The 26,293-nt window shown below is 42.0% G+C and overlaps 1 protein-coding gene and 1 long non-coding RNA gene across 2 annotated transcripts in view; both read left to right on the plus strand.

Moving 5' to 3' along the window:
* Positions 1-26,293, plus strand: part of LOC147701349 (inducible metalloproteinase inhibitor protein-like) — a 142,607-nt gene that overhangs the window by 57,221 nt on the left and 59,093 nt on the right. The window lies entirely within an intron of this gene.
* LOC147701352 (uncharacterized) overlaps positions 25,502-26,293 on the plus strand; it is a 53,904-nt gene continuing 53,112 nt past the window's right edge. The window contains exon 1 of the long non-coding RNA XR_015297453.1: positions 25,502-25,643. This is a non-coding gene — a long non-coding RNA (uncharacterized LOC147701352). The remainder of the gene's footprint in view (positions 25,644-26,293) is intronic.

Consider the following 26,293-nt stretch of genomic DNA (forward strand, 5'->3'; position numbering starts at 1 on the left):
GCACAGAGACCATACACTGGCGCACACATAGGAAAGAAATTATAGGGAACATTACTGACAAATACAAAACCATGTCGTCCATCCCCATCCCTTTTGTGAATTTTCATACTTATGAATGTTTCCACATTTTTTGTGATTTTGATACTAATGAATATGTGATCTTCTGGGCATCTTAATTACCCATAAGTTCACAGGACCAATTCTCAGCTAGTACTCACAAACTCTATTGACACATCCTAAATCCCCTCACTCTACACCCCATCAAATCTGCTGGTCAGCATCCTACAGTGAACAAGCCTGTTCACCATGCACTCAATGGGGAATATGTCCAAGTGAAGTGGCAGAGTCAGGCGTTAGCCGTCGCGGCTTAACGCCTCACTCCGCCACTTCTGAAACACAAGGCTGCACCATATTTATTGGACATTGTGCAGCCTTGCGTTTCCACTGGCGGTGGCGCTACACTTTGCAGCGTAGCATCAATGCACGCACCCTTGTACCATCCTGCAAGGGTGTCTGCGTACAGAGGAGGATTTTTTATGTGTAGTAAGGTCCCCCTTGCTGCAGATAAACAGTCCTAAAATGCAATTGTGTCAGTTTTACGTGTGCTGCTTCATGCAGCACACATGAAAGTCACAACATGGCACTTTATTTACAGATTGTTCATGTTCAGGAAGGCTTACCTTCCTGTACATAAACAATCCATGCCATTTTTCTTTTTCCAAGTGTGCTGCACCAGGCAGCACACACGGAAAAAAACAAAAACAAGGAAAAATAATGCAATTCTACTCCTTTAGCCAAGTTAAGACCAGGTTTTTCCTGGTCTTTATTTTGGTGCTGCCTCCTATGTACGATGTCCTTGTACATAGGGGGCAGCGTCAAAATCAATGGGTGTTGCGATGGAACACCCACCACAACACCCACTGCCCACCCCTTTTGCACTAAGCGTAGCGTGCAACTGGGCCTTATTTACTAGGCATTGTTAAGCCATGTTAAGTGGCTAATTCTGCCTTGTAAATAAAGCGTAGCCCCTGTTGCCACCACGCCATTTAGAGTGATGTTGTGGTGGTGATAGGAGCTTGTACATATACCCCAAGATCTCTTCTTTGGACAATATGATCACTTCATTTTGCTTTTCTGTCATCTCTATCCAGATGAGATCCAAGTCTTTCTCCTTCCTGTCTCCTCACATCCTCTCACAGATATCAAAATACCTTCTTGCTAACTGCCCCCGGATGGTGGTTCAGTCACTGATTTCAAACCATTAGTAACACCAATAATTGAATTTCTGGCCCATCTACACTCCCTTGTCTACTATACACCTTACCCTTAGACAGGCTAGTCATAGTATCCTCAGATTAGGTGTAAATTTAAACCATTCAAATAAAATGATTATATTCATAGCTAACATCACAAGAGAAAGCCAAATTTCATTTATTTATTAATGGAAATTGCAATAGGATGCTTTCATGTAGCAAAGACACTCATTTCCTCACCTGTCCATAGAAAAATTGACTAGTGTAACTCTGTAGTAGTTGGTATCCATTTACCCGGCAAAGTAACGTTCTAAATTTCATTAAGAACACTCACTTTAGTCTCTTCAAGCACACCTTACCAGTGACTAAGTTGACTGGTGACAACTAACACAGGGCTCAGTTCAAGCTAATGATCTTGGACTGCAAAGCTGTAATTGGTTTCTGCTTGAGGTAATGCCTCTGAGTAAATAAGTGACCTTCATGATCAGCATCTAGGTTCCATTTCTTTTTATTATACCTCATATCATATAAATCTACACTCAATTAACACTACATTTTATAAGATTCATCTTAACTACCATATCTGCATGTTAATCTGTTAATGTAGTTTTCCATATATTTGTATCAGACAAACATATGTTCTATTCAGCAGTATTATCCATCTAGCACCAATCCACCATATTTATATTAATGGATGTGATAGGTTTCAGACACTGCATGATGCCAGCATAAACCAGTGGCACAGGTGTTAGCTCTCCATCCTGAAACCTGCTACAAGGAGCTGAAGGATGCCTGACTGTGAGATCGCCTACCTGACCTTTGAGGACTAGTCCCGGCATAAGCCCTGACTGGAGAATGTCTTGGTGTTCAGAAGCATGTCCTGAGGACTAAATAGGAGCAGTGCTCACTTAAAATATTTCCATCAGTTGTAGGAAAGTGTGACTTATCCAATATACCGCAGTACCCTAAGGAGAGCATACTCTGAGCGGGCAAGAAAAACAGGTTCATCCCTGTGAGGTTGTTGGTTCTGACACATAAAGCGTTTTGGACCCACTCAGCTTTTGGATATCTGCTGTGAGTCTTGGGTAAGAAGTTCTGTGCAGGTTGCATGTCAGCACTTTTTGACACACATGAGCAGAACATACGGACTACTGTCTTACTCAGCCAAGTAACTGCAACTAGGCCTAAGTAGTCTGTGGCAGATGGGACCTTAATATATTGATTATGACTTGTGTGGCCTTTATAATTAGATTGACCATTCAAAAAGAAATATTTCCATTTCTTTTTGGTTATATTGTAAATACATTGTGCTTCGCTGACAAGTCTGCATCAGGAACAATTTCGCATTGGCTGGGCCTAAAGAGGAGCTTGACACATGTTTCACTAGTTCTACAATGGTGTAAGTCAAGGACTATTTTACTCATAACTGCTTTGAGAAAGTGGATCATTATTTGAAATGGATGGCATTCCTCTTCAATTGAGTATGGCACTGTTCCACTAGCCTAGTTAGATATCTTGCAACTTCAAACTGAGCTCAAGCTTTGGTAGTTGTAACACAGAGTAGACAGTCTTAAATTAGGAGAATGTCAAATTCGCTCATCAACAAAAACAGTTACAAAGTAGAAAACCCAATACAATAAAAATCTTACTCAAATTGATAGAAAGAGAGAACATTTTGTTGAGAAAATAAACAACAAAACAAGAAATTATGATGCAGGACCAGAGATATGATTTTTCAAAGTTTCTTGTGCCAAAAAACACAAAGACGGGTATCTGGCTATGCTGGACTATGTCAAAAACAAATGGTCAAACAAATTGTAATGCTGCTTCGCAATCCCGAAGCGCAGTTGACCAAATGGCGCCACCCCAAGCTGCTTTCTGCGAATCACGTGGGAATAGGGGGGCTTCCCTAGCAAAAAGCGATGATCATATTAATAGAAGCAGCAGGTTGACAATAGGGAAGGATGGTATGGGTACTCACAAGGGGGGGCAACAATCAAGGCAGGCCGCTTAAATAAGGCTTAAGGCCAGTTAACGGCACCAACGATGTGAATAGAGATCTCAGTAAGTCTGGTTCTAATTTTAATTCGGATGTTTTACATCTCCCACCAGCCTCCGCCCAACATGTGCTTGTCCTAATTGGCGTCCCTGCGCTTAGAGAGGGACAGAGAGAGTCCTGGTCTGATCTCCAAAACAAGTCGGTAGACTGGCTTCATAAACACAAACATTTTGATCCGCATAGGATGGATGAAAATAATCATGGCCAGGAGAGTAGGATCAGTCGGACCATCAAATAAATGTATAGATGCGGATTGCATTGTTTTAAACTTTAGAAGGCCCCAACAGGTCCGTCGCCTTCTATCCATTACAGATGAATCATTTAACGCCAACTAGTATTAGCACACTTCCTTTGGGCTACTTCTATAAGCCATCCTTAACTCCAAACAGAAGCACTGAAACAGATATGCCCCTATCGAATGGTTTTCATATCCTCTCTGGTCTGGATACACAAGATTGACCATTAGACATGGTATCTAATGTAGAAGCCAATGATACGCCAATCTTAAACGTATCAATTAGACCTAATCGCTCCCCAGAGAGGATAAACTCAGTAAAAAGTGGCAATGGAGTTACCCTGAGTGTATTGAGCTGGAATGTGGCAGGTCGACATTCAAAACTTGATACTATAGACTGGATAAACATGATTAGGGAATATGACATCGTCATGTTCCCTGGAAACCTTGGCCACAGAAGAACTATACATCGAGGGGTTCCATTGTTTCAGTGTGCTATCCCAAACGCCCAGGATGGGGAGACCATCGGGAGGACTGTTTATAGGGATTAATGTGGCTGCTGGGGGAAGCTTTAAGGTAATCCTATCCTATAGCTTAGATTATCAGGTAGTACTGCATAAAAGAGGGATTCATTTCCATTTGATACATTTTTATAATAATGATTTTCAGTCAGTTCCAAACAAGAGTTTTATAAAGCTTTTTGACTTTATTTCAGATTTGGATAATCAGTCCAATAATGGGAATCTTTTGGGTATTTTAGTGGGGGGTGATTTTAATGCTAAAATTCTCGGTATACACCCTGAAAAGGGAACGGCCTATTATGGACAATCGACAAGTAGAGGTAGAGAACTTGACCGGTTTATAAAATCCAATAATTTGTCCAATGTTATGGACCTGGTCGCAGAGTCAACCACGAACAATCATCCAACCTATAGGGGAAGGGGTTGTAGTTCTTTCATAGATTTCATTTTCGTATGCCCTCTGATAGAAAAACAGCTGGTATCTGCTGAAGTTGTACCCTCTGACTATGGAAATCATTATCCCATTAAGATATCGATACACACTGCCCATAGGCCGATTTTTCAGACCGAATGTGGGGCCACAAACCTAATGGTGTCAACTGATAATTTAAGATTGTGTTGGAAGGGGGTCGATAACTCCGAAATTTTCAGGAAAGTGGCAAGGGACAAAATGCCTCTGATTGTTTATTGCCTTTCATTAGAATTACCACCGGTACAGATAATTGGGGATTTTGGGAAGATCTATCAGACAATCAAATCCCTCCTCTCTCGACCGTCGCCTCAAGTGGCACCCATCCCCAGATGGTTCACAATGAATGCACACAAGCAAACAGGAATCTACGCAGGGCACTTTCAGCCACTCCGAGGTGTATAAAAGAAGTTAAACTGGCCAGAAAGAAGTGTATTGAGGTAATCAGAGATAGGAAGAAGGATCTCCTGAGTTAACAATGGTATAAAATGTCTGAGGCTGCTAGCCACAAAAAGGGTAATATCTTTTGGGCGGCAGTCAGGGAGGTCCGTTCTATGGGCCAGTCCTCGACGCCGATTAGCTGTAATATCACCAGCGATGCATGGGTTGAACATTTTTCAGGTATTTACGCCCCTCCACTTCCATGTGAGGTAACCTTTAATCCAGGTAGCCCGGCACCCATAGAAATGAGCATTTTAGAACTTGTGGAAGCCATTAACCAGAGCCTAGGTAATAAGACGCCGGGCCCAGACGGGCTCCCTATTGATTTAATTAAGTGGAACCCGGACTTCTGGGCCCTTTGCTTTTGAATTTTTTTAATAATTTAACTTTGACAAAAATACCCGAGACTTGGGCCAGAAGTATAATAGTCCCAGTTTTGTAGAAAGGAGATAGATCTCTTCAGTGCAATTATAGACCTATTTCTCTAATAGAAAATACTCCTAAAATTTTAGGAAGAGTCCTGTACAACAAATGGTGGGAAGGACAGAAGCAAATGCCATCTTGGACACATGCCAGCTCAGATTTAGGGCCAAGGTTGGAACGATTGAACAATGTCTAAACCTAAACTTAATTGTCGGAAAATGTACTATTGCAAGGTGGACCCTCATCTACATGGCTTTTAGGGACCTGTCCACAGTCTTTGATCTAGTGAACAGGTCAAAGCTGTGGGCAATCCTTTCAGCAGGAGGGTTGGATGAAACACTGGTAAATGTTTTAGTATATTTACAGAGAGACCTCCAGGCTCAAGTAAGGATTGGGATGGAAGGAGAGGTTTCAGAGACCATTGGAATTGTCAGGGGGGTCAGACAAGGATACGTGTTGGCCCCCCTGCTTTTTATTATATATAATAATGGGCTGAACACCACTCTGAAAATGGCTACTCAAGATGTCCCATACAAATAATAAAGAGCCCATCCCCGTGCTTCTTTACGCAGATGATGCGGTTCTTATAGGCCGCACTCCAAATTCCCTGCGTCTTCTTGTCCAAAATTTTAACAAATATATGGAAGAGTTAGACCTGCGGGTACATTTTAAGAAATCCTTTCCTTCCAGGGAAGCGTGAAATAGGCTTGATCACAATAGACGGTCAAAAATTGACTTCTGTAAGATCTTTTCTTTACTTAGGTCTGACCTCTGCTGCGAACGGTTCCTGGAGTGAGCATTTAGCTTACCCCAGGAGCAAGTTCTCAAAGGCCACAAATTCAATTTTAAGTCTACCCTGCCCTAAGACCACGGGTGCTCTTTTAGCAGTGCAGAAAATATACAAACTCCAGTGCACCCCAGTGGCTACATTCGGTGCCGAGATCTGGGGAACGGCCAACTGCTCAGCAATACAGAAGGAAGAAAATAGGTTTTGCAGGAAACTACTGAGCACCCCAATCTCAACCCCCCAATATATATGTCACAAGGAGCTCAACATCAATTTTATAACTGATTTTATTCGGGCACGACTGGAAGAACGAAGCGGCATTCTTGACACAACAGATTATTAAGGATTGTTTACATTTCGATAAAGGCCTAGAAATCCCATGGCTAAGCGGTGTGCTCAGAAGCTTGCGCAGCGTAAATAGAGAAAATGTCTTCCTGGATCCCATATAAGCAGTATCAGTTCCAAAAAAGGAACTGCGGAATGCTTTGTACTCCCTATATAATAAAGAGCGGAATGTGGTGGAGTCTAGGAAATAAATTGTACAAAATTATATGGATATTGAACAGCACTGTTATCCGCTTCATATGTATTTGACCTTACCGATGAGCCATTGGGAAAGGATCCTTTTGTTTCGATTAAGAGCTGGCACAATCCGATTTGCACTTTGTTTTCCACTGGGTTATAGCCCAAATTTCAACCAAAATTTGTGCTCTTGTGACGGGAGGAGTGAGCAAACTAGTATGCATTTTATATTCTTCTGTAAAAATTATCTTAAATACTCTAAACCGTTTTTTTATCTATATTTTAACAAGAGAAGACCAATTACTTTGGAAGTGGTGTATCGTTGCATACTAGATTTAGATGTTGTTGAATTGATCTTCCGCACTGGCACTCTTCTTAAAACTGCAATAAGGGCGCGTAGGTCTATGATTGATCCCTGATCATATATGACATAATCTGTGAACTGTTTTAACAATTGTATATATTAACATGATGGTCATCTTTGCACCAGGCACTTTGGATATATGTATATGGAATTTTAATCTTTGTATCAATTATTGTGATTTATTTATGTTTTTGTGCTTTTATGGGTACTAACGTATCCGAATAAAGTTGAACTGAACTGAACTGAACTTAACTGAAGTGATAACTTTCAATTGGGAGCAGGGAGGACTGTTGAAGTTAGTGTCTAAAGTACTATATCTTTAATGGTAAAGTCGGATTTTAAATCCCATTCTGTAAATTCCACTTTTAGAAAGTTGTCATTTACTTGTTCCAACCATTTGGTTCCTGCAGCCTGTATCTTGGGTCACATGACTAGGTGGAGCTGCAGTTGGTCTTTGTATCTTTCTCCCAGACAGTGAGACAAAGGAGTATTAGTGTTGGTATGATAGGCTGTCTCTGACTTTATTAGGGGGTGGTGCTGTCACCTACCACACTTACACATCACAACGGATTTGTCTGAGCATACTCACAAAGGGTTTGTCACTAGTCAAATGTAACCCCAGACACACTGGGACAGGGCTGGGAGAGAGGAAATTCCAAACACCTCTGGGTGGTGAAAGCCTCCAGAACCTACTCCTGATTCAAAGTGGGTACTAGGTCTAAATATTGAAGACTATAACCAACAAAAGGAGCTCAAGGGGGAAGGTACTAAGGAGGAGGAGGCAGCCCCCCACTCAATCAGTATTCAAACACAGAATACCTCCTCCAACAGATACCAACAAATCAAGCCGACCTGAAGCAGAGTTGCACAAGGGGTCATACTTTTACTCAAAAAAAGTGTATCCTTAACACTAATCCACAGGTCGTGGTGTAAATGCTGCAACGTTTAATAAGGTCTTATCTCATTCCCACCTGTTGAACAAAAACGTGTGGAAACAAAAAGAGAGGGCCTCACGGTAGTAATACCCGAGGGGGTTCCTGACCTGGTATTATCACTTTACCCACTTCTCATCATTGGTCGCTCTCTCTTTGTTGTGACAAAACAAACAGAGAAACAACAGAGAAGGACACCCAAATAATTGTAGATGTGTGAGTACAAACTATCAAAAAGTGCCGTGTAAATAAACAATCTAGTCAACCACTCGTCTGTCTCCTAAAAGTGACCAAAGATCAGTGAGTGTACCTAGAACCCCTGCAATGGCCAACGTGCAGGAAAATGGCCAATGCTGTTAAAACTGGGAACCACTTGCTAGCTGTATTGACTTTATTCTGTTGCTGCGAGTGGTCCCGATTAAAAATGGTTCAAATTATACCATGCTTGAATGATGCCGACATGTTTCATTGCTATTATTTCAGCAAATTCATCAGGGCAAAGTTGGTGTTTACTATTTCGGGTTCTGTTTTTCCTGACCTGTACTAAAAAATAGAAACAACACACGCATACATCACAGCGGGAAGATGGTAGGTGTGAACATTATATAGCTGCTGGAATTTTAACAACAGTACACACATAAAGCACAACACAGTGAACATATAGAATAGTTTACCTGATGGCTGCCAATAAGCTGCATACCAGCAACCATCAGTCGTCAAAGGGCAACGTGTCAAAGGATCATGTGCTCCCCGGAAATGCAATATGGATTACTGCAATCTGCGGACATAAAAAGCACACGCAAGTGCTGTGAGGGCACATATCTCGTTCACTGAATGAATGCCCTTACTTAAGTCAGAAAACAGTGTCCTTTCTTAAAGCATAAATAGGACTTGCGTAAGAACAGCCTTGCTTAACTATGGGAAGAACACACGAGCAACAGAATATCACGCTATCTTTAGCCTGTGAGCAGGCTCAGGCTCTCTATGCTTGCACCCCATCGTTTTGTAGCGGAAAGTAAAAACTTTCCAAGGGAGACAATAAATATACCGCCGGCTCCCACTAGAGGCCCGAGTCTCCCGGCATAGCCACACGCATTCCCCCTCTTATCGGTACCGGCTCAGCTCGGTCCAAAGTTGTCCCTGTAACAGGTAACACTGGCGGCAGGACTTAAACCAACAGAACGGCGCGTCACGTGTGGACACGCGATGACGTGCTGCCAACGCGGGCGCCCCAGCGTGGCGCGGCCATTTTGGATTGGGAAAGTGTGTACAACATAAGGGTGGGGTCCACCGATACGTGGTGATGTAGAATGCGGTAATACCTCTAAATAGAAGGTATGGGCACGGGTATCCTATATTGTGATGGACCATTATTACTATCATGGCGAAAACGTAGGCAGACAGGCGGAATCACCTGCCCCCAACACTGCAGGTGTTAGCAAGCCAATGTATACATTTAAACCACTGAGTCATACATCAATCAATGGGCAATGAATACATCTAGATGTATAGGCATGTAAACGACCGCAAGATGGACTTTGTAAGGGGAAGGGGGTTCCCAAGTAAAGAAGCACTTTACAGACGCCCAATCAGAGTGCATATCAATGTCTGCTAACTTTGTTCCATTCAATGGAATCATTAAGCCCGTCACGTTCCGCTTTTTCAGAAAAAATCCATTTTGCCTCTTTGTGAGCCAGGATGGCCTCAATGTTGTGGGTTTCAACCACCACTTTTTCAAAGATGGTCCACTTGAAGTCCCTGTGCCCATGCCCCTGTTCTATAAAATGTTGTTCCAGACGTGTGGTGAGTTTTTTAGCCTTAAAGGTGCTGATATGTTCCTGGATGTGGATTTTGGCTTTGCGGGATGTTAATCCGATGTAATACAGCCCACAGCTACACGTCAACCTGTATATGACATGGGACATGTTGCAATTACTGAAATATTTTAGATGCCATGTTCTGCCGTCATGTAAAATGACAGATTTAGTGGCACACGTCAAGTCACACACCGAACAGCAACCGCATGGGTGATGACCAGAGGGGAGGGTGTCAGATTGTGATTTCAAAGGAGCACGGCTATGGACCAATTTGTCTCGCAGATTTGCTGCCCGTTTAAAAGTAAATCGAGGGCTGGGCATTTTGTCTGAAGCTGTGTCCAAAATGGACCAATGTTTCCTGATGATCTGACTCATCCTGGTGGACAGAGGATCAAAGGTGGTAACAATGGGAAGGCAAGCCTGCCGTTCCCTGAAGTTTCTCCCTAGTAAGGCCTCTCTGGGCGTATTGAAAGCTCTCTTGCAGGCCTATTTGATCACTCTTGCCGGATAGTCCCTTTCCTTAAGTTTGGTCACCAAGCCCTCAGACTGTTCTAAAAAAGACTCAGTCGTCGAGCAATTACGCCTGTACCGGAGAAACTGCCCCACTGGGAGATTATCTCTTAGCGCCCTCGGGTGAAAGGACCGGTAATGGAGAAGGGAGTTTCTGTCGGTGTTCTTATGGTGCACATCAGTTTCTAATTTAGAGCCAACCACAGAGATATTGACATCCAGATATACCGCGGTGCTGTTACTGATTGTCCAAGTGAAACGCAAACTGTCATCTGCCAGGTTAAGCCACTGTAGAAATGCTGACAATCGGTCCTCTGTACCTGTCCAGATACAGAGGACGTCGTCAATATATCTCTTCCATAGTGAGATGTTACTCAAATATGGGTTGGTGGGGTGGTTGACCACATTCTCCTAAATATTGAAGAACCAGACCCAACTCTTCAGTACATTTCTGGATCTGTGGAATTCTCAGAAGTACTGCTGCTTCTCTGCTGCTGCCTGTTTGAAAGTACTGGACCTGCCTCTTGATTCTAGGACTAAAAGTGTGACTCCACGTGCTAGTTCTCTGGCCTCCTATCAGAGCCTGAGGAATGAAAAGGCTCCAGCCACCTTGATCCCAGCAACTGGACCATGTCTACTGTGAGTTTTGCTACCCCAGTCTATGACCCTTGGAGGTGGACTTAAAGGTGCTCTGCCAGACCACCTTTGGTCCTGTGGGCAAAAATGGTGCAGCAAGACACATTTTCTCACAATTCCTCTTCTGACCAGCCTGATGCAGATAATTTGCATTGCATTGCAGACTTCTCTGAACCACTGCTGTGCCATGCCTCCTTGACGCAGACCTTCGCATCACATGGCCAACGTAGACGACATCCTCAATGATAACGCAGGACTCCGCATGGCAGCCCTACAGCTATTTTGGAACAGCAGGTGTGTGACGCATCTTTGATGCAGGACATTAAACTGCAAGCACTCAGTCAAAGGCATCCTTGACGATGACATAGAACTTTGTATCACAGCATCACAGCTCCAGGGAACTTCCTCTGCACAACCCATCTTCAAAGCGGGATCTCACAAAGCTCTGCAACCTGGATTTAAGTTAAAACATTTAGGGCCAGATGTAGGAGCCAAAATACTGGTCGGTAACGGACGATTTCAGCTGTTACCGACCGGTATTAAGTTTTTGGCATGTATGGGCCCTATTTTACCGATTCGGTAAATTTACCGAATCAGTAAATTTACCAAATCGGTAAAATACCGAATCGGTATTTTTACCAATTCGGTAATTTTGAGATGTAGGTGGGACTCTTCTGAGTCACACAGGCCTTACCGAATCGGTATTTTACCACCCAATCCAATTGGGTGGTAAAATACTGATTCCAGGTGTGCATGCACATGTGTGCATGCACACCTATGGCATGTGACAGACAGACATGCCCTTAGGGCATGTCTGTGTGCCACATGTCACACATGCCTGAATTCGGGGTGCTAGAGGGTGTCAAAGTGACACCCCCTGCCCCCTTGCAACATTCAGTATTTACCGAATCTGTAAATACAGATTCGGTAATGCCCATTGATTCCTATGGGCTTCAATGCCCATAGGAATCAATGGGAATTACCAAATCGGTATTTACTGATTCGGTAAATACCGATTCTTACAGAATCGGTAATTCAATTACCGATTCTACCTAAATCTCCCCCCTTCTATTTTACCGATTCATAAATACTGAATCGGTAAAATTCGGTATTTATGAATCGGTAAAATATACTTACCTACATCTGGCCCTTAATGTACTTTGTTCAGCAGGCTTAGCTTGGACCCTGTAACCTGCCCACGCTCCATCTTGGTCAGCCTGAATTACTAACTTGGTCCAGGTCTGGCGTCTCCAGATAAATACAGTGAGTGGTTTGCGCTTTTTGGCACTATTTTCACTTAAATCTTCAAAGCTGCATATCTCTAGTTCTACTGATTCGCTTTCTGTCATTAGTCATTTTGGTGTTACATAATTTATTACATTTTGCTCGATGTTTCTAAGTTGATGTGGGATTTTCTTGTGCTGTGTTTTCACTTTATTAGTGTTTGAAGTGCTGCATAAATACTTCACATATGGCCTGCAAATTAAGCCTGACTGCTTTTTGCCAAAGGTTTAGCACAGGTTCAGTTGGGGTTATCTTGTGACCTCATCCTGACAGAGATTATGGCTGCTAATTGATTAGGGTTTTATAACTGTTAGACCAAGAATCCTTGGTGTGGTTTTCCCACTTACATTTTGCCTTCAGACCTCCTGTTTGCTGACTTATATTTTGCAGCAAAGTTTACATCTGCTAACCAGTGAAGTGCCTTAAAACATGGTGGAATTAACTTGTACCCAACTGGCATATTTAATTTACTTGCACGTCCATTGTAAAGTGGCACTACCTGTGGCCAGGACCTGTGAATTAAATGCTAATAGTGTGCTTGCAACACTGATTGTGCCACTCACTTAAGTAGCACTATAAACATGTCTCAGGTCTGTCATGGCAGCCTGTGTGTGTAGTTTTTAACTTTCAGTTCAACCCGGAAAAATACACTTATTACCAGGTCTGAACCTTCCTTTTATTACATACAGGTCACCTGCTAGATTAGGCCCTGAACTGCCCAAAGGGCAGGATGCAATGTATTTGAAAAGTAGGGCACATGCGTTTAAGTTTTACATGTCCAGGTAGTGTAAAATTCTTAAATTAGTTTATCACTATTGCAAGGCCTATCTCGCTCATATGATAACATTGGAGACACCTTTAGACATCCAGTAGACTGTAAAGTGCAAATGGGAACGGGAAACCAGTTCACGTTTGGTGTCAGGAATTGCAATGAGAAATGATAATGTATGGTGAAGTCAGATTTTACATTTCAATTTAGAAAATAAAAATTTTAGGAAGTTGGCATTTTTGTGGCTTATTCACTTGGAGCATAAAGTCTGTCTATGGGCCACATGAGTGGGTGTGGTTGGCAATTGGGCTTTGCATGCTCCTCTTATGTGGGTTTTTGGTTTTATAGTTGTAAAGAGTGGAAAGTTAATTAATTTTAATGAACTAATATTCAGAGCCCGATTATGATGTCGGTCAGAGCGACACGTTAGCGGAATGGAACCACCCAATTATAAGTCAGCGGTTCCATTTACAGTATTAGGATCCAACCTTTCTTTGGGGTGTTGGAAGCATCAATTTCTCTATTGCAGCTTGTGCAGTGGCTTCTAACGGGCTGCAGCACAAGCTTTAAAACAAAAATGGATGTTTTGAAACATCCCTGCACCATGCGGTGCCTGCCACATGGAGGAGGGATATTTAGGGGGGCACCATAAATGCCCCCTACAATCCTACAGCAGAGGGCCGGGGGAAGTGGCCCCTTAGTCACTTTCTGCCTGCCTTTTCCTGGTGGAGTTGGGGCTGGCTCCGCCGTCTATTGAGATACAGTCCCAACCGCCATCCCAAAAGGCTACATGAGCCCGTCCGAAGCGGAGATTTCCCATGTAGCTTTACCTTTGACCGCCGGTATCATAATACTGACGGAAACCTATGATGCCAGGCTTAAAGCTTCGAATAGCTTTCAGATGACTTTCCTCCCAACATCATAATAAGGGCCTCAGTTTTTAATTAATAATATTTGTGTTATTGATAATTTATTATCTGAATTGTGCAATTAATTTTTTTTAAAGGATTTAGATGTGGGTTGTGGGTTGTGTATGGATATGGTTTGGAGAGTGAATTAATTGTAACAATAAATAAACTTTGAATTAATATTAATTATCACATTGATTATTAATTATGTCAATTGTGTAAATAATTTTATGTTAGATTTTATGAGTTGGTTGTTTTAAAGTTCCATTTTAGTTGCAGGTTGTGCGTTTTGTGGGGTTATAGGGTGGGAAGTAACTAAATTAAATGTGTGTAATAAATATATTTTGTTGATTAATAATTTCTAAATAGAAATATTTTTTTTTCTGATAGTTATTTTTGTATTGTATTTATAATATTATTTGTAGTTATTTGGGATATGTATTTAACATTGTATCAAGTTTCTATATTATTATTTTATTTTAAATATATTTTTAGTTTTTTGTACATATTTATATTTTTTCTTCATTCACTTTGTTTTTGAGATTTTTTTGTTTAAGATATTTTGTTTGTTTTTAATGTTGCACTGACTGGGGTGGAAACAGTAATCTTAACCCCCCCACACAATCCAACACTTTCCCTACTATTGTACTGACTGGAGTGGGAATAGTACATTTTACCTCTCTTCATTCCAGCACTTTCCCTACTGTTGCATTTATTGGAGTGGGAATAGTACATTTTACCCTTCCGCTATCCAACACTTGCCCTACTGTTGTAAGGACTGGAGTTGAAATGGTAAATTTTAGCCCTCTGCAATCCACCACTTCCCCTATTGTTGCACTTATTGGAGGGGAATAGTAAATGTTACTTCCCCGCAATCCAACACTTTCCCTACTGTTGTACTGACTCAAGTGGGAATCATACATTTTACCCCTCAGCTATCCAAAACTTTCCCTACTGTTGTACTGACTGGGATGGGAATATTACATTTTACCTCTCCAGAATCCAACACTTTCCTTACTATTGTACTGATTGGAGTGGGAATAGTATGTTAGCCCACCGCAATCCAACACTTTCCCTAGAGTTGCACTGCCTGGAGTGGGAATAGTACATTTTACTCCTCCCCAATCTAATACTTTCCCTACTGTTGTACTAATTAGAGTGGGATTAATACATTTTACCCCTGTGCACTCCAACAATGTCCCTACTGTTGTACTGGCTGGAGGAAAATGTGTACATTTTACCCAGTTTAATAATTTTTGCATTGCATGAAGTGGGAGTACATATTTCTTACATATGTAGAGTAATAGCTTGCGTAGTTTTGTAAAAGATTGTTGTGGGACACCCTCTTTGATAACCCCTTCTCACCCCCTGGTAGATTGGCAAGAGCAGCAAGGCTTATCTTCAAGGCAATGTGTAAAGTATTTGCAACCACACTCCCAGTGACACAGTGATAACACCACAATGATGTTTGAAAATAGAGGTATCTTCATCAAGAAGAAAAATACGGTAAGACCAAATGATATAAATCCAACATATGCGTATTCGTAATCTTTCACTTGGATGGTTATTAGGCCAACAAACACAGGTTCTTGCGGTATTAATGAGCAGTGCAGGATGTTCAAATGCAGTCCTAATGCAATGCTATGCAGTTCGTATTCTCAGACCAATGCAGTTTGTAATAATGTAAGAATAATGCAACACTCAATGAAATTAATCAGGAAGTTCGTAAAGGAAGAATAATGAAATCCTCAATGCACGTAATCAGGCAGTTCGTAATGCAAGTGTAACACACTCCTTAATGTAAGTAATAATCAGTTTGTAATGCGAGAATAATTCAATCCTCTATGCACAAAATCAGGCAGTTCATAGTACAAGTATAATGCACTCCTCAATGCAAGTAATAAGGCAGTTCATAATGCAGGTATAACGCACTCCTCAATGCAAGTAATAAGGCAGTTCGTAATGCGAGAATAATTCAATCCTCAATGCACATAATCAGGCAGTTCGGAATGCAAGTATAACACACTCCTCAATGCAAGTAATGAGGCAGTTTGTAATGCGAGAATAACTCAATCCTCAATGCACATAATCAGGCAGTTTGTAATGCAAGTATAACGCACTCCTCAATGCAAGTAATAATGCAGTTCGTAATGCGAGTTTTCTGCCAGGAATGCGATGTGCCCGCTCAATGGTGCAAAAAGAGAGAAAAGGAGGAGGACGAAAGAATATCCTTGAGCTACCGTTCCAAGAAGACCACTGCATCCTGAGTCTCTGCCCAATCCAGTAGTCCAATCAGGCACACAATATTTCATCTAGGGTGACCCTACTCCACTCCATCTTGAAGGTATCTGATTCGGGTGTCAGACACATTCTGCTGCTTCTCCAGGAAATCAGTTGCGAGTTTTTATTCTGTAACATCCTGCTCCACTACCTTCCAATGATACGCATGCAGAAGCGTAAGATCCAACACAACCTTGTCCACTTTGGATTTAATAGACTCCCTGGTTCGTTCTATGGCATGCAAGATGACATCCAAACGGTCATCCGTGGGTCCTGTTGTGTAAATGGTTGCGTCAAATCCATATCTGTTGAGCCAGTAACTTGCAAGGAGGTCTATGACCCAGTACCTTTAGTGTGGGCCATTTTTCCAGCCAATTTCTTTAGTGCACAACAGAAGGTGCGACACTCCCCGCAGATCGAAGCAGTATAGTTGGAAAGATTTCCCTATTCACTGTGCAGTACTTAATGAAAGAACCAGCAGGAGAATCCCCTACAGTCCCTCCACTCACATGGCCAGCTGTTGTGGTTTGGTTGTACCCCTCAAATGCAATACCCTCAACATTCCATCTTCAGCACCCGCATCCCCAACCTCCTGCAACAACGCAACTCTTTCCGATCGGTCCCTCTGGCGATTTCTGTCCCAAGCAACTGTGTCATCAATACTATCAGGCCTCAGCCTGACTGCTCCCGAGGTCACAATCAGGTCCTGAAGTGGCTGTGCCGCCCACTTCTTCCCATACCAAGCAGAGCTGCAAACAATGTCTACCACAGCACGCATGAAGGCCCTTGCAAGCATTACTCCTCGAGTATTTTAAGCAGGCCACATACTGCTCCTACAGCCATGGTCAGACGGCATTGCCACCCTTCTCTTGACCTCACCAATCAGAGCTGCTGGCAGCGACACTTTCCTTCCTTCATGCAGAGGTGCGATATGGGGCCCATCGGCAACCACTGTTTCCACTTCCCAATGCATGTCGCATCAACAGCAAGAGCAGGCCCAGATCGGGCCACTCCCAGAGGTAAGGTCAGTATCAGTGTCTCCCATCACTTCTCTCACTTGGGCTGCACCACCACTAGTCTTTACTGCTGGGCAGGTGCCCCCATCCACATTGCCTGGTCCTTGTGACAGACCAGGCCCCAACGCCGGGCACTCCCAAGGCCTCAGGATGCAGTGCCACTCACCCTGTCTCACATTGGGTGGTCTCCTCGTAGCATCATCCACAGGTTTTCATCTCCACTCTGAGTGGTGCGATGTGCACTTCCTCTGTTGCCGGTGACTGCTCAAGCAGCGGCCACAACTGCCTCACAGGTGGGTCAGCAGGCTCCACCCGGGACACACTTCTCCAGCTGTGGTCTGATATCTGGTTACAAAAGTTTAGGCAATTGCCACCCTACAGGTATCTTCGCACAAATCGGTTTCTGGGGGCTTGCACATTGATCCACTGTGGTTCCACACTGTGGATCTTATGTCTGTGCCAGAGAAATTTATCGGATGAAGGGGATGAGTGGCAGAGCGAGCTCAGAACACTTCCGCCATGTTGCCCCTGCAAGCCACAAACCCGGTCCATCATACATCCTTACTGAAGCGATGAGTCTGAGAGTCCAATATTCATACTTCATGCCAGCATTGAATTAGGAGAAGGTCCTAGAGATTTTTGCTCCTAGACCTCAGGGTCGTTTGGAATTCCTTCCCCCCCCCCCCCTGCTCTGGCCCCAGCTTGTCTGGTGGCACAACAGACTGGTGCAAACAACCTTTATGAAGGTGCAGCAGCAGAGCCTTTGTGATGTGTAAGTGTGATAGATGACAGCCCCTCCCACAATCCACTCGGAGATGTCCCATCCAGCCAACACCTTTTCCTCCTTTATCTCAGTTTCTGGGAGAAATAGACAAATACCAACAGCCAGCTACACCTAGTCATGGGACCCAGAATACAGGCTGCAGGCAACAAATGTCAACTTTCTAAAGGTTTTGCAGGTTTCAGAATTGTAACTGAGAATCCAACTTTTAAATTGCAAATTATTAGACACCAAACTGATCATTTCTACTTGCTCCAAATTGAAAGGTATGAACATATTCCATGTAAAGAGTAACCCATTGTTATCCTAAGGGAGAATTTGCCCTTCAGTATTGAAAAACAAATTAAGATTTTTTTCACTACCAAGACATGTCAAAGTTAAAATACTTGCCCAACGGTTTAAATGCACTGCACCCTGCACTATCGGTTGTTTAGGGCCTACCCTAGGGATATTAAAAGGATGGTCTAACCTAGTAAAGGTTTACATTACCAGATCGAAATGGCAGTTAAACTGCACACTCAGACTGCAATGATAGGCTAGAGACATATTTGAATGGGTGGTACAATTAATGCTGAAGCCCCACTAGTAACATTTAATTTACAGACCCTGAGTAAAGGAAGTGTAAATTTACTAGTGACAAATAAGTAAAATAAATCTGCCAATTGGGTGTGAGCCAATGCTACAATGTTTTATGGAGTGAGCACACATTATGGAGTGAGCACACACACTTTGGCGCTTTTTAGCAGTGGTAAAGTGCACAGAGCCCTATGGCCAACAAAAACAAGATTAGCAAATTGGAGGAGTGATGCAAATGTTTTTGGGGAAGACCACCGAAAGGCTGACAGGTAAACAGTATTTAAATCTATTTTATTAAGGGTGAGGTAATTATAGTGAAAAGGAGTGTGCATCCTAATAACAATTGCATTTGTACTTTATCAATAGCATTCCAGTACATAATCCTATGAGACAATTCAATATGTGAAATGTTAAGATAAGTTAATAAATGTTTCCTACTTAACATCTGTTAACATCTGTTTCAAGAAGGATTTATATTTTTGTGCTACGTTCAAACAAAGTTTTAATCTAGAAAGCCAAAAAGGAAACCCGTCATGACTGCACATGTCACATCTTCATGTAATTGCAAAACGTTCTGTCCATATTAGAGGCAAGAATGACATGCCAGCCCCTATGTGCCGTAATAGATTATAATCCCCACGTGCTACTTTTACCAGATGATGAATCTGGTTACCAAAAAATGCACTAATTATTTCCGAATAAAAAATCACCCGCTCTGTATGACGTAGAATTTTTTTTTATATTCTAACGTATGTGATGCCGTGAGGTATCAAGAAAATGTCGCCCCTACAGTATCTGATGATGTCCAAGAGTTTTTGAAATTGAGGAGGAATCCAGTTTCATGTGTGTGCAGAAATCGATATTTTTTAGATGTGGGTTGGTCAGAAGCTTTCGAGGATACTAGTTGCCAGTGTGCGCTTTTCGGGTACAACCTTTCTAAAAAAACTTACACCACATGCTTGCAAAAAAACAAACACACCATGGTTTCATACAATTACCAGTGCTAACTTGAAATGTTGTAGGACGTCACCCTTGTTGTTGCAGAAACGCGAGAACACATCACAGTTAAAGGTACATAACATGGTGAGAATACGCAACAAGTCTTGCAAAATAAGAGAACGCCCTTGAACTATTATAATAGCAGGGACATTTGTCTGTGAAATATTAAATTGAACTTCCCTAAATTATGTGAAAGACAAAAATAGTTCCGAATAGGTCATCAGGAATAGCTGCAAGCAGGTATTCATTTCAACGCTCAGCAGGTGTAACACTACCTGTGTGTTGCATTCTGCCTTACATTTATATTACCTTGCTCTGTTCCCTTTGCCTTTCCCTGTCTGGGTCTGCTGCCTGGAATGTATGATGCGTGCCTGCATCTTGCATACTGGGTTCCAGATTCCAGACCAACTGTATTATAGTATCTGTATCTGAACCTGTACTGATGTGCTGTGCTTCAACTCCTACTCAAGGATTAAAACTCTTACATTTAATCCAACTACATGCGTCTTGAGATCTTTATATTGGCGACGAGGTAAACCCTACTATTTCTGCCACTATCCTTGAAGCACAGGAGCAGAAATTCGAATTTTTATTTTTTTGAAATCGGATGACAAAAGAAAGAAACTTGAAACTACCTTTTATCCACTCTCTCTTCAAAGAAAACGGTGACTGAGTCTTCTACGTCGTAATTACGAAGATTTACGACCTACCAGTATCCTTCTACTTATTTTTACAGCTTTTCATGTTTACCAACGGAAAAAGTAAACTACAAACATCACATGAAAATCACCGCTTCTACCTTCATTTGCGGCGCATGTCCTGGCGATTCCAGTGCTCCTACTCCCGCGGATTGCTGAGGTAGAGAACTATTTTTATCTAATTTTATACCTTTTTCTATATTGGTATTGTAGTGCGCGAGGCTGCCTACAAGCTCGAGGCATCTTCCGACGTTGTCTTTCCTACACGCGCTGCGTCATCATCGCGCGCTGCGTCATCATCACGTTGCACGTCTCAGCGCCATCTTGTGTATCCATAGCAACAAGACACACAGTTTACCGGAGACGCCGAGAAGCTAATGACAATACCTACTTGATCGGAATACATCAATTTACACGCCGGAAGGTAGAATAGACTGTATTTACACGCCGGAAGGTAAAATAGACAATATTTTCCGTGTTTTTTTTCATTCTTCGAGTATTTTGACCAAGATTACATTTATTTTAAAAGAAAAAGGAATAAGAGGATTTCAATTTCCTTTTCCAACATTTGACTATTACCTTACTACAGAAAAGAAAAATATTTTACCTTGCTTCATTCATTGTGTGTAAACTATTACTCTTGGAAAACTACATTTTTTTTTTTAAAGAAATATATACCTGTACCTCTACTCTACTCTAGCCATTATGCAATTTGACCCGCCTTCAAAATTTTTACAAACTAAAGGAGATCCGCCCATCCCTTGGACTAGATGGAAGGAATAATTTTTTACTTACCTCAAAGCTATGGATAGTGAGAGGATGTCGGCGGAAAGAAAAAAAAACATTTTTTTACATTGTCTTGGGTCAGAAGGACAACTCGTCTTTAGAACTTTACCTCCTGTGAGATCTGGGGGTGATTCGAGTGTGTATGATAAGGCTGTGCAGAGAATAGAGGAAAGATTTAAACCAGTAACCAGCATAGCTCTAAATAGGTTTAAGTTTTATACCAGAGTACAAGATGAAAATGAGTGTTTCGATGAATTTTTAACTGCTTTACGTGCACTTTCCCTCCACTGTAATTTTGGTTTAATAACTGACGAAATGATTAGAGATCAAATTGTGGTGCATGTAAGGAGCAAGAAGGTACAAGAGCAGTTGTGGATATTAGGGGATCCAAGTTTAGAAACTGCTATAAGTACAGCTAAAGCTTTAGAACAATCCGACAAGTGGATTAAATCCTTAGACAAAGTTTCGGTTCATACTACTCCCTCTACATCCACTGGTGAGGTTAGCACAGTTAATGTGCGAGAAATGAAAACTCAAGGTTCTAATAGATATGATGGCAAAGGTAAACAGTTTTACTGTTTTAGGTGTGGAAGTCCAGATCATATAGCTTCTTTTCCACAGTGTCCTGCTTTAAATAGACAATGTAACAAATGTAATCGTACTGGGCATTTTTCCAAATATTGTAAAACTTCTGTTAAGTCCTCTAACGATTACAAGAAGCCTTCTTCTAATACTCCCAGACGTACTAATAGTAATGTGTCTTATGTGGCGGAGAGAGAGAGTTATGATTCTTCTGTTAAAGAATCTGGTATTGTAGTTTCTATACAAACCACGTTTGATATGACACTAGCTGATAGTCTGCCATCTCCTAAGAGTCTAGTGAATATTTTAGGTAGAACTCTCGAACTCATGGTAGACTCCTGTTCTCCATGGACCATAATTACTCGTGATTATTGTGTGGAGTCATTTGGAAATCTGGTTGATGTAAATTCTTTGTGTAGTCCAGATATCGATGCCTATAATTTTGATACATCCAAAATCAGTTTTATAGGTTTTAAAGAAGTCCCTATTATTGTTAAAAACAATTCTGCTATTATTAAGATGTATGTCGCATCTAAAGGTGTAAATGTCCTAGGATGGAGAGATCAGGCTAAGTTGGGAATCTCTTTGAATCCTAGGTTGAAAGATCCTGTGTGTGTGCTAGCTATATCTGATGGGGATTATGACATAGCATCTATGTCTAAGGAGATATCTGACTCCTTTCCAAATGTCTTTTCTGAAAAACTTGGGATGTTGAATGGTTTTACGCACAAAATCAAAGTCAAACCTAATACTGTTCCTCTGAAACAGAAGTTAAGAGGTGTTCCCATCAGTGTCAGGGAGGAGCTCAGAGTCATGCTTGACAATATGGTCAAGGATGGTGTCATCGAGGAGGTAGAATCCTCTGAATGGGTTTCGCCTATCGTTTTGGCGATTAAACCTGACAAAACTATTAGGTTATGTGTAGACCTGAGAGCGTTAAACAAATGTTTAGTCATAGACTGTCACCCATTACCTAACATAAATGAAATGTTGTGCATGTTGGATGGAGCCTGTGTATTTTCCACATTAGATCTTAGGTCTGCATATCACCAGATAGAGCTCACGGAAGACTCAAAGCACTTCACCGCTTTCATCACTCCCCATGGATTGTTTCAATTTAAAAGGATGCCTTTCGGCCTGGCGTCGGCTGCTTCTGTTTTCCAGAGGGCAATGTATCATATATTTAAGGACCTGAGTGTCTACGTCAAATCCTTTCAGGATGATATCCTTGTTTTTTCAAAAAATGTCTCTGAGCATGATAGTCACCTTAGGGAGGTTTGTTCCAGGTTGGAGAAGTTTGGTCTGACCATCAAAGCTAGTAAGTGCAAGTTTTTTTGCAAAACAGTAGATTATTTAGGTCATTCACTTTCAGGGGATGGAGTTGTACCAAAAAAAAATCTTGTGGATGCTATTGTTAAGGCTCCTTCCCCGGACAATAAGGAAAAATTGCTGTCATTTGCAGGGCTTTGCGAATACTATAGCAAGTTTATCCAAAATATTGCAAGCAAAATGGAGCCTCTTAGAGAACTAACAAGGAATTCAGCCAAATTTATTTGGTCTGAGAAGCAGGAACAAGCTTTTAAGCAGATCAAAGAGGAAATTGTTAATGCTCCTACTTTAAAGTCCTTTTGCGTTAACAAGAAATGCATTATTACAGTCGATGCTAGTCTTTATGGCATTGGTAGTGTGTTAAGCAAATCATCTGGTAAGGATGAGTGGTGTGTTGCCTTTTCCTCAAGGACATTGTCTCCTACGGAGAGAAGGTACTCCGTTATTGAAAAGGAACTTCTTGCCTGCATTTGGGCTGTTGAACACTTCAGAAATTATGTATGGGGAAATCGATTTGTACTACGGACAGATCATAAACCCTTGGTTGGGATTTTGTCTCCTGGGGGCGGATGGAACTCCACAGCGCGCATAGCTCGTTTGTCTTCACGCCTTCAGGAGTATGATTTCGAGATTGTGTACGTTCCTGGTAAGTGTAATGTCACTGCAGACTTTCTCTCAAGGTTTCCTTGTGAGGATTCTTCCAAAGTGGATAATGACATTGACGTTGTTGCCTCTGTTGGGGATTGTGTTTCCAAGGAATTTATTTCGTTGTCTGAAGAAGAATGGTTTGTTGAACTTGGCAAGGATGTGGTTTGTCAACAACTACTTGATTTTGTAAGGAATGGTTGGCCACCCTGTAGGGGTGTTTCTCCAGATATAGCTCCCTTTTGCCAAGTTTCGTCTGAAGTTGAAGAATTTTCTGGTCTACTTTTCAAGGCTGGTAAATTAATCCCGCCCCAATCCTTACAAGAGAAGATTCTGCTTCTCGCTCATCAGAGTCACATTGGCATGTCATCAATGAAACGTCTGATTAGAGAGAGCTTTTGGTGGCCGGGAGTGGATAGAATGGAGGATAGGCTAGTAAGAGATTGTTCGCATTGTGTTAACAGTGATAAAATGCTTCATTTGACCTCAGCTCCCCTTAAGCCTGTATCTTGGCCCAACTTTCCCTGGCAGAAGGTGGGATTCGATATATCTGGCCCATTTAAACAGTTACCTTACAAAGCTCGTTATGCTTTAGTCCTGGTGGACTACCACTCCAAATGGCCTGAAGTAAAGTTTGTCAGTACTGTTTCTTCTCACTCGGTTATCCTTTTTCTTAAAGAGGTTTTTGCTAGAGAGGGATTTCCTGAAACTTGTGTCACTGACAATGGGGTTCAGCTTGTTTCGGCTGATTTTGAAAAATTCCTTAGTACGTGTGGCATCAAGCATTACACCACCTCTTTGTATGAACCTAGGGAAAACGGTCAAGTTGAACGCTTTAATCGTGTCCTTAAGGATTGTTTGAATGGTGTACAGATTTCAGATGATTGTTGGTTGGATGTTGTGAGGAAAAGGTTATGGACGTATCGCATCACTCCTCATTCTGTTACTGGAGTCAGTCCCTTCAGACTCCTTAAGGGAAGGGAGCCTCCCTCTGATATATGTCCTTGGTGGATTAAGAAACTTGATGTAAATAATTCTGCTTTGGACCTTACTGGTGTAGCCAAACGGGTTGAAGACAAACAACTTCAGATGAAAACCTTGTTTGATTCCAAAATGAAAACCAGAGATAATGATTTTGTGGTGGGGGAATGGGTGCGAATTAGAAAACCTGGTTTTCTAGTCAAGGGTTTTTCTAAGTTTTTCCCTCCTATCAAAATTGTTAAAGTTTTTAAAAATAGTGTTGTCACGCAAGATGGTAGAGTCTGGAATGTCCGTAGAGTGGCTAAGTGTTACAATGTTGAAAATGTACATAGCTCTCCTTCTTCTGTTCTTGATAATTGCCAAAGGAGATCCAATGTTTTTCCCGCTATGTCTTCTCCCAATGCTGTTCTTGTTGATTCCTCTGTTGCTTCTAGGGTTAAGGCTTGCAACAGACAAAAGAATGTTCCCAGCAGATATTTAGATTAATGCACTCCCTACTTTCCCCTACCCATTTTCTTTAGGGGTAAGATGTGTTGCATTCTGCCTTACATTTATATTACCTTGCTCTGTTCCCTTTGCCTTTCCCTGTCTGGGTCTGCTGCCTGGAATGTATGATGCGTGCCTGCATCTTGCATACTGGGTTCCAGATTCCAGACCAACTGTATTATAGTATCTGTATCTGAACCTGTACTGATGTGCTGTGCTTCAACTCCTACTCAAGGATTAAAACTCTTACATTTAATCCAACTACATGCGTCTTTGGATCTTTATACTGTGCTTTTAGGAAAGGTACATTTTAGTGACCCTGCGCGTGATTCACACCGTTTATTTCCAGGGAGTATGTGACTTGCAGGAACATTCATGAGTCGGCCGCACCCAAACCTGGAGCGTCTCGTTTATTCACAGACAGAGTTGTGTAAATGTGCCCAAGTGATGCCTCGGTGAATTATGTCAGGATATATAAACCGCAGTGCTTTGGACGTGCCCACTTGCAGCCAGACTCTGACAGGAAACTTTGACCGCAGCTGAATTGAAAGCAGGTATGTGTCAACATCTATTCTTTGTTTTGTATTTTGGGTTACTTATAAAAGATGCAGGTACTTCGAACTATAATTTGTAGACCTAACCATTTACTGTGCTGTGCCCACATTGTTTAAATTACTATATAAAAATATTGATATAGGTTCTGGGGCCCTTATTTATGATGCCTTGCGTCAGTTTTGCGCCGCCGGTGCGTCACTTTTTGTGACGCACCAGCGGCGTACAAAAGCGCCTTGTTGCGCCATATTTAAAAAGTGACGCATCTAGGTAGATGCGTCACTTTGTAAACCCCTGTGCCACATTATACCTGCGCCCGGTATAATGTATGCAGAGGGTGCGTTCCCCCGCAAAAAGCCTCGTGCAATGCGTCACTTTTTCGCTTACAGATGCGTCAGAAATACTGACGTATCTGTAAGTCCTTGCGACATGGTGCGTTATACATTAAATATGACGCATCATTGGTGTCGCAAGGAGTGCGCAGTGAAAAGTGACGCATCGCTGTTTTCACGCAGCGATGCGTCACTTTTCATAAATGAGGCCCCCGGTACCCAGGGGCAGCAGACACTGCTCCTGCTACCAATACATTCAGACATCAAGCTAGTCCAGAAGATACAGATATCTTGAAGACTCGTATTTACTCTCTGTACAC

The sequence above is a fragment of the Lissotriton vulgaris genome, chromosome 7 (genome assembly GCF_964263255.1).
Source record: "Lissotriton vulgaris chromosome 7, aLisVul1.2, whole genome shotgun sequence".
NCBI lineage: Eukaryota > Metazoa > Chordata > Amphibia > Caudata > Salamandridae > Lissotriton > Lissotriton vulgaris.